The sequence below is a fragment of the Zingiber officinale genome, chromosome 7B (assembly GCF_018446385.1).
Source record: "Zingiber officinale cultivar Zhangliang chromosome 7B, Zo_v1.1, whole genome shotgun sequence".
Lineage (NCBI taxonomy): Eukaryota > Viridiplantae > Streptophyta > Magnoliopsida > Zingiberales > Zingiberaceae > Zingiber > Zingiber officinale.
This window is the reverse complement of record NC_055999.1, coordinates 33,275,969-33,288,962: the sequence shown is the minus strand read 5'-3', so window position 1 is coordinate 33,288,962 and position 12,994 is coordinate 33,275,969. Positions and strand designations below refer to the sequence as shown.

General features: G+C 39.1%; 1 long non-coding RNA gene across 1 annotated transcript; it reads left to right on the top strand.

Moving 5' to 3' along the window:
* The first annotated feature begins 1,402 nt into the window (after positions 1–1,402).
* On the top strand, positions 1,403–12,861 carry LOC122005651. Its single transcript, XR_006118448.1, has 3 exons — positions 1,403–1,772; positions 12,563–12,676; positions 12,846–12,861. It is a non-coding gene; the product is annotated as an uncharacterized LOC122005651 (long non-coding RNA).
* The last annotated feature ends 133 nt before the right edge of the window (positions 12,862–12,994 follow it).

Sequence of the window (12,994 nt, the reverse complement as noted above, 5' to 3'; positions counted from 1 at the left end):
AACTTTGAACCTCCAGATCTAGTTTGGACTTTTCACTCAGCCTTGATCGACTCGCCATGACTTTTCCCTTGATCTTAGGTCCTCCAGACCTCTCGATCACACTGCCAAGCTTCAGGTCCCCTAGACCTTCTTGGACTTGCACCTGGGTTCCACGATCTGCTAAGATTTCTTCTGCCTAGTCTTCAACTAGGTCTTTCTCGATTGAGTAAACATCCTGCACACTCAGTCAACTTGTTAGATCATAACAAGACTTAACTTGAACCTTTGACAACATCAAAACTCAGGTTTGATTTTGGTGCAACTTGCACCAACAATCTCCCCCTTTTTGATGTTTGGCAACCAAGATTCAAAGTTAAGTTAAAAATATGCAACAAATAAATAAACAAACAATTTGGCTTTTCTCCCCTTGAGTCAAACAACTCCCCCTGAATTCACTATTTCTCCCCCTTTGACACACATCAAAAATAAGGGAAGACATAAGAACCAAGTAAAAGGAAGTGCGAATTAGGAAAACCTAAAAGATCGTAAAGTATAGAAGGAATATAGTTAATCTTTTTGTTTGTAAATTAAATATTCAAGGCATAGAAATTTAAGTTTTACAGAATTTTTTAATAATTAAAGTTCTAAAATTATAAAAGAAGTTTTCTAAGGTTCAAAAATTTCTTTGATAGAATTTTCAAAAGCCCTTTTGAACACATTTAAAAGATTCAAAAATAAAAATGAATTTTTAAAATATTGAAGAATTTTCAAAAAGTAATTTTGAACATTTTTATATGTCTTGAAAAGTTTGCTAAGTGTTAATAATATTGAACACGTTTAAAATATATGAATTTTTTTTTACTAAGGTTCATATTTTGAAAGAATTTTCGAAAGCCCTTTTGAATTTTTATGAAGTAAAAATTTAAAACAAATTTTCAAAACTAATTTTTAAAAGTCTAAATAATTGTAAACATTTTCGAAAGAAAAAGAAAAAATTTCAAAAAGAATCCAAGAAAGATGAAACAGAATTTTGAAACTAGCTCCTCCTAAAATTAATATTTATCCTAAAAGTCCAAGTATAGTTAGGTAAACTAAGGAAAAGAGGTCCTTATGATGAAATGTCCAATCTTTTTTCAAAGCTAACTATCATAAGATAGTAGCTATTTGTAAAATATCAAATCAAATAATAATTAAATAATAAGGTTTACTAGGCTAATAGCTTTAAGGGATTTTTTAGAAATTTTTTTTAAAATTTTCTAGGATTTAATTGGAGCTCGTATGACGTATTTAGATGTGATGCATTAATGGGTCCGAGAAAAGTTTGTTTGGAATACCTGGAGGTGGGAGTTGATTGAGAACTAATCTAGGGCTTAATAAAAAAATAACTAAGTTTATAATTCCACTCTTTTCTATTTTACCCGTGCCCTAGTTCCCCGTTCACCCGCCGACTGCCCTCCTCTCCGCGTGACCGCTGCCTCCGCATGACTGTCTCCACCGCTGCACCTCCCTCTCCCTCTCCCTCGAGTGAGATCCCACACACCGCCGGCTCTCCTCCGCACGCGAGCAGCAGAGCCGCCGACCCTCTACTTTCCGAGTTGTTCCCTTGCTGTCTCCACCACAGACGCCGCCGACCACCTCTACTCGACGCCGACCCCAGCGAGCCCTAGCTCCACCAGCATCCTTCGGCCACGAGCTACGGGTAGCAGACCTTCCCTCTCCTCCTCGCACGAGCCCCGCACAGCTGGTGATCTCTTCTCCCTCGAGCCATCACGCCGACGATCTCTCCCTCGTAGGTATGGATGAGTGTTTCATTTGGTAAGCTAGCATAAGGATTCAGGTGTTGCCCTATTCGACGCTAGGGTTTCTTTTGCTCGAGTTTTATAAATTTTTGGGGAATTTGCACAGATTTAATGGGATGTCATCGGTTTTGTGTGGTTCTAAGCTGAGGATGATCTATCTTGAAGAATGGTGAGGGGTTTGATTTCTCCGTATCGTGAAATTTCCTTTAGATTTCTGGAATCAGGTTGGGAGTTTAGGATAGAGCCGGGTCACGCACAGGATTTCCTTGTTGAAATGAATTCTGATTTCAATTTGGTGGAGGAGTTGAATGAATTGCGATTGATTTCTTCCTTGATGCTTTTGCTTTCATTGGTGATGCTTCTAGGTCCCGCACTGGATTTAGGGTTTACAATTGGACTTGTCTTTTTGTTCGGTTTCTTCTTGATGGATTTGGTGTTGGTGTAGATTTGGTGGGTCATTTATACTTCCTTAGTATGTTGTAATTCTGCATGAGGAATACTAGGTAAGGGTAGTTAGGGCTTGCTGCTTATAGTATTAATTGCTACTCTAATCTGAATTGATGCTCTGTTATGGGATAGGTTATTTCTCCAACTTCTGTAATCCATTCTCTACTTTGCTAATTATGGGTTAGGCTTGTATACGTTAGTTTCCTTAAATGCTAGTTTAAATTCTGTGATTCAGTCTCTACCTTTAGTGATTCTGGTTCCTCTTGGGATATATTTAGATGGTGTGGATTTTAATTAAGAATTTATTGGTTGGATTAATCGAGGTAAACCGACGATTAGTGTTGATTAATAATCATTGTGATGGAGAGTGACCTTATCAGTTTTGGGAACTAGGTTTAGTTAGTTGATGTATAACATGATTAGCTAAACTGTACATCATGTGATTTGCAGGATTTTGATTCGAGACAAGCATCTCGATGTGGGATTAATTAGCACGGTCTACGTATAAAGGCGGATACTTCTTACTTTGTCTCTTTAGTTCTTTGAACTTGGTGCATGAGCTATTTTTGGATAAGGACCGTTTTACCTTGACTCCACTCTTATTTTCTTGCACTTGATACTTCCATTCAAACCTTTGAGTTATTCATTTCTATATCCATATAATCTCTTGTTGTCATCTATTATATTTAGTAGATACTGGATACCATGTTTGCATGTTTTGATTGTTGTTTAGTTCTGTTTTGTGTTGAGCATGCTGACTTCATGTAGCATACCTGATTCTTGTTTATATATATATATATATATATATGATGACTGTTACATTTGGTGCATCATATCATGGCAGACATGTCAATGACCAATTCTCCCTTGCGGTCGAGAGAGTCGTTGACCAGGGCTGCATCCTCGGCCACTCGATAGAGAGGTAGCTAGAGATGATGTCGCTTGTCTTATCGTGCCGCACTCGGCCACTTGCAGTTGGTGGTAGTTGGAGTTGCGAGTAGCAGGGTGTAACACCCATAGGATCCCTAGTAATTTTATATAAATTATTGCATGATTAAAATAGGCTTTATGTAGACTTTTCAAAAATAAAGAGCAAAAAGAATCAAAAAGAGGCATGACCAAGGTTTGAACCTTGAACCTCTTGGTAAGTGGTTGTAGGTGATAACCAGTATCCCTAGCAGGGGTGTGCTGTTAGAAAGAGAAGGGAGATTGTAGTTAAGGGTGGTGAAAGTGAAGGTCCCTTCACTTAGAAGGAAAAGTTTGAGTTTCCTTCTTCCTTCCCAATGAAAAGATGGTTTTGCCTTCTTCCTTCATTTAGCATAAATAAGAGAAAGGAAAGGAAAATTTCATTTTTTTTTCTTCTTCCTTCCTCCTTCTCCTTCCTCCACCGAAAATTCAAGCTTTTCTTCCCTCATTGCCGAAATCAAGCTAAGAGCCTTCTTCCTAGAAAAACTTCTCAAGCAAGGGTACTCTTCCTTAGTAAACCAAGCGAAAGGATGTAAGTATTCCCCTCACCTGCAGTACAAGTAGCTTACGTTTGCTTCTATGTTTAAATGTTACTTGAAAAACCTAGGGTCTTGCCTTTAGGTTTCGGCCAAGATAAGGATAAGAGATTATCTATGGTTGTTAAAAGTTTCATGCTACTTGTTGCCTAAGAAGTGTAGAAACACCTCCTTTAGGTTTCGGCCAAGGATAGATAAAAGGTTTAGAGAAAAGTTTTGAAACCTAACTATGCTTGTTCATGATTTCTTATGAAGTACGATCTCCTAAATGATGTTAGTTTAAGTTTTCATGCTATATGTTACTTGAAAAGTTAGAAACATCTCCTTAGGGTTTCAGCCAAGGATAGATAATAGGTTTAGAGAAAAGTTTTGAAACCTAACTATGCCTGTTCATGATTTCTTATGAAGTATGATCTCCTAAATGATGTTAGTTTAAGTTTTCATGCTATATGTTACTTGAAAAGTTAGAAACATCTCCTTTAGGTTTTGGCCAAGGATAGATAATAGGTTTAGAGAAAAGTTTTAAAACCTAACTATGCTTGTTCATGATTTCTTATGATGTATAATCTCCTAAATGATGTTAGTTTAAGTTTTCATGCCATATGTTACTTGAAAAGCTAGAACCATGACATGTAGGTTTCGGCCAAGAATAGATAAAAAGGTTTAGAGAAAAGTTTTGAAACATAGCTATGCTTGTTTATGACTTCTTATGATGTATGATCTCCTAGATGATGTTAGTTTAAGTTTTCATGCCATATGTTACTTGAAAAGCTAGAACCATGACATGTAGGTTTCGACCAAGAATAGATAAAAAGGTTTAGAGAAAAATTTTGAAACCTAACTATGCTTGTTCATGATTTCTTATGATGTATGATCTTCCATATGATGTGGTTTAAGTTCTTCATGCTTATGTTGCTTAAAGACCTAGAGCCATGACATATAGGTTTCGGCCAAACCAAGGAACTAGGGTTTGTTGGAGTGTATACTGAAAGCCTAAGCTTTGTAAACATTCATTATGAATAAAGAATCACATTTGGTCAAATTGTCTACATTTTTTTGTAGTTGTTCATATAATTTATATTGTAGATAACATAGTATGTGGTGTCACATGCAGAAGATGATGTTATCAGTACCTTATAAATTATAAACAGTAGCTCACGACTAAAATGGAAAGGAACAAACCATTAGAAGGTCGTAGTGTAATTAGGTATTAGTTTATCTTGACTATATAATTACACTAGTACACTCAGAGTGTATTGAGTAGGACCATTTGAGGTCGTTTCTTTTATACTGACTTTATAAAGGAACAAAGACCTCGGTTATTATGGAAGTATGTGATCTTAATCCTAATATAATAACAAGCACATATATTTGATATTTATTTCTTTAATTTATCAATGGGTGAGATTTAGTTCGATGGATCAATAAGCCCGATAAGTTGGAAAATGATATCACTTATAGTGTGTGTTGTTGATTATAGAAGGAAACTGTGTCCTAGAGATACTAGGTTGATAATATCCCCAAGAGGAGCTCATAAGGATTGTCATGTTAAACCCTGCAGGTGGACTTAGTCCGACATGACGATAAGGTTGAGTGATACTTCTCTTGGACTTAGATATTAATTAAATGAGTTGTCAGTAACTCACTTAATTAGTGTACATTCGATATCCTAAACACAGGGAGATTAACACACTCATAATAAGAAGGAGCCCAAAAATGTAATTTGAGATTGGTGCGGTAGTTCAATAATAATTCTCTAGTGTAATGAATTATTATTGATAAAATTAAGTTGTGTGTTCGGGGCGAACACGGGATGCTTAATTTTATCGGGAGACCAAAACCAATTCCTCCTCTCGGTCCCTATCGTAGCCTCTTATTTATAGAGTACTATACCCACTATACCCATTCATACTCACAGTAGGCGAGCTAGCTTGGGAACGAGCTAAGTAGGCCTAGTATAAATTGGGTGGTAGGCCTAGCAGACCCAGCTAGTGGGGCGACAATTAAATATAAAGGAATTTTAATTTTAGTTTTTATTATGTGGAAGAAATAATTTATTAAAGAGAATTAAAATTAAAATATCTCTCTTAAAATGATCTACAAAGATTAAAGGAAGAGATTAGATCTCTTTCCTTATTTGTAGATTGATGAGATATTTTATTTTCTCTTTAAAATTATTCACGTGTTGATAAAATTAAAATTATAGAAATTTCCTTTATCAACCATGAAGAGATTTTAGAGAAATTTTATTTTTAAAATTTTGGAAACAAATTAGGAAGTTTTAATTGTTGATTGAAACTTGTCCGATTTGTTCTTCATGATATGGCCGCCACTTGAATTTAATTGGGAAATTTTATTTTATTTTCTTAATTAAATCATGTCAAGAAATTAAGGAAATTTTATTGTAATTAAATTTCCTAATTTACCAAGGAATATAAAAGAAGGGGTGAGGTGCCTTCATGAGACATGATCTCTATTATTTCTCTCTCTCTTTTCCTTGGTGTTGTGGTAAGCCATCATCATCTCCCTCTCTTCCTCTTGTGGTGGCCGAACCTTTCTCTTCCGTTGGAGCTCTTGTGGTGGCGGATACTACTTGGAGAAGAAGAAGAAGGAGAGAAAGCTAGCGTCTCTTGGAGCTTGGTTGGTGTTTGATCTTCTTCCTTGGTGAAGCTTCTTGATTGTGGCCGAACCTAGGAGAGAAGAAGAAGGTGGTTTGGTGGTTTCTCATCTTGGAAGATCGTTGCCCATCCGAGGTTAGAAGAGGAATCGGTAGAAGATCAAGAGGTTTTCTAAGAGGTATAACTAGTAATTTTTCTTTCAGCATCATACTAGTTATTTATGGAAATAATACCAAATACAAGTACGTTCTAGAATTTTGAATATGTTTTTCGATGTTGTGTTCTTTTGTTTTTTCTTTTCCTTGTGATTTGATTGTTCTCTTCGGTTAACCTAAAGTTATTTTAGGAAATTAAATATTAGATTTCTATAAAAGGTTTTGTCTAGTCGGTGGTGGTTGCTCCCATATCCAAGAAGGCCATGTGTCTCGCCACGTCAGTACTGGGAACCCATTATGGAAATTAATATTTAATGGAATTAATAACTTAAGGTGATTTGGGTCGAACGTGTTAAGTTCCGCAGGAGATCCAAGTCAAAACCTAAAAGAACAAATAGATTAAGTTTTGGATCAAACGTGTTAAGTTCCGTAGGCGATCCAAAATTTAATTTAAAAGAACACATGGTAGCTAGGAAAAGGTTCAGACCTTTGTACAAAATTTTTGTACAGTGGAACCTATAGGTTTCCGAGTAGCAACCAACAATTGGTATCAGAGTTAGGGTTTTGCCTCTGTGTATTTGGTATTAGTGTAATACCCTAGTTTTGAGATTCTGGTTAAATATGACTTAAAAGGTTAGATTGTACTATCCATATCACCAATGTGCACCTTCCTTTTCGGAAGCCCAAACTTAAGAACTCCAAAGTTAAGCGTGCTTGACTTGGAGAAATCTGAGGATGGGTGACCTCCTGGGAAGTTTTCCAGGGTGCGTGCGAGTGAGGACAAATCACGCTGAAAGGACCTCCGGTGGTCTGTGGAGCTAGTCGTCAACCCGATGGGCAACTGTGGTGGCGTTCCCGGTTCGGTTCGGTGGGGCCCGCCCGGGCCGGGGCGTTACATATGGTATCAGAGCAGGTATACGATACTTGCTATGTGTTTTGGATTTTCGAGATTTATCTGATATCAATTTATTTGGTATCAGAGATCGGCTTACGAGTTTTATTTCTCGTGTTTCGGATTTCATGTTTTAGTCTTCTCGATGTGACTTTTTGGATTTTGGGACTTGGCAGAAGGGACATCTCCAAGCTATAGGAGGTATGTTGGTATATGTTATCCTACCTTTTTGATTAGTTTATGCCCTGTTCATTATTACAGTCTATGACATGTATTAGCACTCTTTACTAGTACCTGTCTGGTTGTTGTAGCATATATTATATGTGATGGGTTAGCCACTGATCGTGATTGACCTTAATAGAGATTAAGGATTATAAGCTTTGGTGATTTTACATATTATACCCTAGTAGCTTTAGCTTCTGTTACTACTATTTGGTTAGCAGATTGAGGCAAATACCAGCCTCTTTATTAGTTATGTAGTGGATAGTATTTACCTATTTATGTTGACCTAGCCAGTAGTATATCATGTTATCTTAGTAATTTCATCAGTAAATATTGATTTACTCTTGTTAGATCAGTTAGTAGGAGTCTGATTTACACTTATTGATTTGGGTAGTCGTATATTGATATACCTTAGTTGCTTGTGGAGGATTAAGGTATTCTTGATTAGTTAGAAGATGATTGATTTAGTTTTGTTGGTTTGATCAGTAGAGGACAATTATACTCTATTTTTAGAGACTCGAATCTTTTGATTTTTCGTACTTAGTTGGATATTATGAGCACATTGGAGTACATGACTGTTACTGACGTGGGAAAAGACTGAATTAGTAGTATACCATTGTCGATTTGTGTCAGTCTATAGAGGATCGATGTATCCTATTCCATGTGGACTTTAATTTTTGACTGTATGTATCTAGTGGGATAACTTAGAAGGTGACCCTACCGTTTCAGAATGTCAGGTTGATTGGGTCAAATATGTTGATTATCCCTAGCTTTGTTTCGTGTACATATGATTGTAATGAGTTATAGGAGTTCTCTGATGGTTAGTTCATTTGCAGGAAGTGTGAGTATTCACATCTAGATATGGTTATTGTATGTTCCTTATGGATTATAGCTTCTTAGTTAGCTGTACGTGTCTGATTGACATATTGGAGGTATCTTGTTGATTATGTGTGATTTGTGAATGCACCTGGGTTTAGTATGTCTTATTGGAAGTATATGTTGATTATACTCTTGGCATATGTGTATATTTGTCATGTGAGTATTGTTTGAGGGGTATTGTTGATTTTACCTACGATGATATATGCACACGGGTTCGGTATACATTGTTGGAGGTATCACGGTGATTTATACCTATGATGTGAGTATTTTTGGTGTGTACTAATTGGAGGATTATGTCGATCATACATATGTTGTGTGTGCACGTGTGTCAGATGTATGGTTGGTAGCATCATGATGATTCTACCTATGTAAAATGTAGAATATTAAATGTCTACATTATGATATTGGTTGTATTACCTTGTCAACTAATTCTCTCATTAGTGGGTGACCGACCCACTAGGAGGATGATAGAGTTGACTATAGATTTGATTTGCTTACTGGGTGGTTATACCCTAGGCGTACCCACAGTGATCTGTGGTAGAGGATCTCGTGCAGTCTCTAGCTAGATAGTTAGGTGCTTTGGGCACTTATGTATTGTTGTGGTAGAGTGTAGCTCCCACGTGTTATGGATCGTTATAGCTTCCACATATTACGGATCGCTTGTGGCGGAGTATTCTCCCGTATTGATTATAGATACATATTTCGGATTATTTGTAGTGGAGTGTTACTCCCACATATGGAGGATTTCTTGTGGTAGAGCGTTGCTCCCACACTGGAGGATCTTTTCCTAGGTGATTTATATTGTGGGTGATCGGATTCCTGATTTATTGTTGAGGATCTTATGGTTAGGAATGCCTGTGATACAGACATGATGTGTCTTAGTGTTACCATTAGAGATTGCGGAGCCTTAGATGTTTTCAGAGATTTGATGATTTTAGTATTTCCAGGATGTTTGGATCGGTTTCCATTGTCTTGTTGACGATGTTGTGATCTATTTCGGATCCGCGGTGAGACACGCACACCATTTTGCATAGTTCTAGAGATGTTTCGACGAAAACATCTACATATGAAGATCAGTAGTGCATATTTTGGTTGTCTTCTGTGAGATGTTTGAGACACACGGTCACTAGTAGGAGTATACCGTGGTTACACAGGAGATAGAGGTTGTTATCGTTGGGAGTAGTTGTAGTCTATAAAGGAGACTCGCAACTTCCTTGGTTTGGATCGATATGACAAATGATTCGTTGGGTTTCACGCTTGACCAGGAAAAGCGTGAAGTTTACGTGGTTCGAGGATTACGAGACCAGCTTTTAGGAGCTGAGGCGGAGACTAGTGTCGGCTCCGATTTTGGTTTACCTTTCTGGAGAGGACAGATATGTCCTCTACACCGACGCACCTATTCAGGGTTTGAGCACTGTTCTGATGCAGCACGATAGAGTAGTCTCCTATGCTTCTCGACAGTTGTAGGAGCATGAGTAGAACTACCCAGTATATGACTTGTGGCTGGCCGTCATTATTTTTGTGCCTTGAAGATTTGGCAGCCTTATCTATACGGTGTTACATTCGAGATTCTCACGGACCATAAGAGTCTCAAATATTTGTTCACTTAGAAAGGAATCTAATCTCCGACAGGGAAGATGGATGGAGTTTCTGAAGGATTTTGATTGTACCATTAGCTATCACCCAGGAAAAGCTAATGTGGTTGCCGATGCACTTAGCAGGAAGTCCAGAGGGACTTTAGCTTGCCACCGAGTTGTGGTCACAGACTGAGCAAGGTATTCTTGTTACCATGGTTGCTTAGTCGTCGATCAGGACGAGGATTCGAGAGCCCTAGGCTGCTGATCAGTATTTGCAGTTTATTTACAGCCGAAATTTCGATCGATGTTGCGGGTTATTGCGGCGGATAGCCGGGTGCGAGCCGAGTTCACACGAGACGAGGAGGGTGTTATACACTTCCGAGGCGATTATGCGTACTTCAGTCTCATCCGGTCTTATAGGAGTTACTTAGGAGGCTCATCGTTCATGATTTCTGTCCACCCAGGCGGTACTCGTGTGTACTAAGATTTGAGGTGTTTCTTTTGGTGGAGCGACATGAATGGAGACATCGCGGATTTTGTAGCTAGATGTCTTGTATGTCAGCAAGAGAAGGCTGAGCACCGAGATCTATCGATTTATTTCGATGATTCCTATTTCCGAGTGGAAATGAGAATATATTACTATGGACTTTGTGGTGAGTTTGCCGAGGACACGACGAGACCATGACGCGATTTGGGTAATCTTTGATCGATTACCCAAATCGCGCACGTTTTAGCTAATTGGAGAACAGATTTCTGGATCGATTGGTAGATCTGTTTTCAGGGAGATCATCGATTACATGGTGTTTCTTTGACTATCATTTCGAATAGAGACCGAATCACGTCTCGTTTTTGAGTCTGCGCGAGCTTTGGGCACGACTCTGTTTGATCTGATTTTCCGTCCTCGAGACGGATGGATAGTCACGTGGACCATTCGGACTCAAGAGGACTTCTTGAGGTCTTGTGTAATGGATTTTGGAGGCGGTTGGGAGGATCGTTTGCCATTGGTGAGTTAACCTGTGATGGTTTGCGTTCGACTATCCAAATGCCACTGTTGAAATGTTGTATGGTAGGCCTTGTCGGACCCACCCTCTCGGATGAGGTTGGGGAGGCCGATTGTTGGGACCTCATGGGAGCCCGGCGAGGCGAGTTAGTCCGTGCAGGCGGAGAATGTCGGGCGTAAGGCGCCGGAAGAGTTGTGCTGACCGGAGTCGGAGACTCTTAGAGTTCTCCATTTGCGATCATGTATTTCTACGAGTTTCACCCACGATAGAGGTGAAGAGATTTGACCTCAGAGGTAAACTAGCTGTGCGATATATTGGACCTTTCCAGAGCTTGGAGAGGTTTGGAGCAGTAGCTTACCAGCTGATACTACCACCGTCCAGAGTAGGCGTTCATGACGTCACTTATGAGGAGATTCAGGTACGGATTTTGGACCGGAAGGAGCGTTAGTTGCGAAACAAGACTATTCGGCTGGTTTAAGTCGGATGACAGCATCATATAGACGAGGAGGCAACTTGGGAGCTCGAGGATATTATGCGAGCACGATACCCCATCTTTTCACTTGAGGTATGTGATTTGTTTACCGTTCAGCATTTATGCTTTATATCTGTTGTTGATACTTGCTGATGGTAGATAATGAAATTTGGGGACCAAATTTTTATTAGTGGGGGAGAATGTAAAATATCGGAAAAAATGTCGGATAACGATAGGGGAATTTTCCAGAATTTTTAGGAATTTTCTGGAAATTTTTCGGAGCACGTACGCTGGGTTTTGAGGGGACGAATTTATGGGTACGAATAAAGCCTGTTGAGGATACCCGTTTAAGTGAGGAAAAGTTTTATTATAAATACATTTTCTTTGTTTTTCTTATTTTCCCTAAACGCTTTTTCCTTTCCCTAAACCCGCGCCCCTTTTTTTTTTTTTTCCTCACCGATCCGTGCCCTACGGCGCCGCCGTCGCCCAACCGGCGCCGCAAACCCACTGCCACCCTCTCCTCTTCCGACGCCGACGACGCCACTGTCGCTGCCCTCTCCGGCCTCTCCTTCCGTGTGCCCTAGATTCCGAGCCCACCGGACGGCGCCACCACATGAGGCCGAAGGGAGCAACGCTGACACCTTTACCGTCGCTTCTCTACAGTGCCGACCATACCCTGTGCTCTAGCCGTCTCCTGCATGCTTACTGGCTTCTGATGCAGCCACTGCTTGGCATCGTCGTCACCGGAAGAGAGTAGTCTCAAGCTTCCATCGGGACCAAAAGGTAGAGATTTTTCCAAATTGAGTCACTGTATACACTCATCTGTTCATATTGTCTACCAACAGGAAGGCAACTGGGAATCAAAGTGCATTATGTCAAATTCTGCCATTCTAAGCATATAGTGCTAGTGCATTGATCCGTGTTTGCTTCTGAAGAATTGTTAGACTCTTGGTCTATATGTTAGTTTGCATTAGCAATTGGTTGAAGCATCATATTGTTTCCTTTTTGGATCTGGGCAGTGAAGAGGTGTTCGACAAGAGCTGTTGTGTTTCCAGCAGCAGTTACATTCTTCCAGTAGCCTCTCCTTTCCGGCAGCAATTCTTTTTGGGCCGAGGATTAAGCTAAGAAGTAAGGTAAGGATTTGGTGTATGGATTGAGTTGGCACGCTCTTGATACATGTTGTTTTAGGTATGAATTGATATATATATAATTGGATTTGGATTTAGGTTAGTTTCTCGGGGATATGATTTAGCTAATTAATTTATATGTAATTAGCTAAATCCATATATCTTGTTGTTACAGGACTATGATTCGAGATTTGGACGTTGGATTCGATTCGATCTATATTGGAGGCGGGTACCTCTTGACTTATCTTTTTATGATATTGTCTTTAGATATGCATAGTATTTTATAACTACAAGCAATGAACATGTTTGTCTTTGGTATGTCAT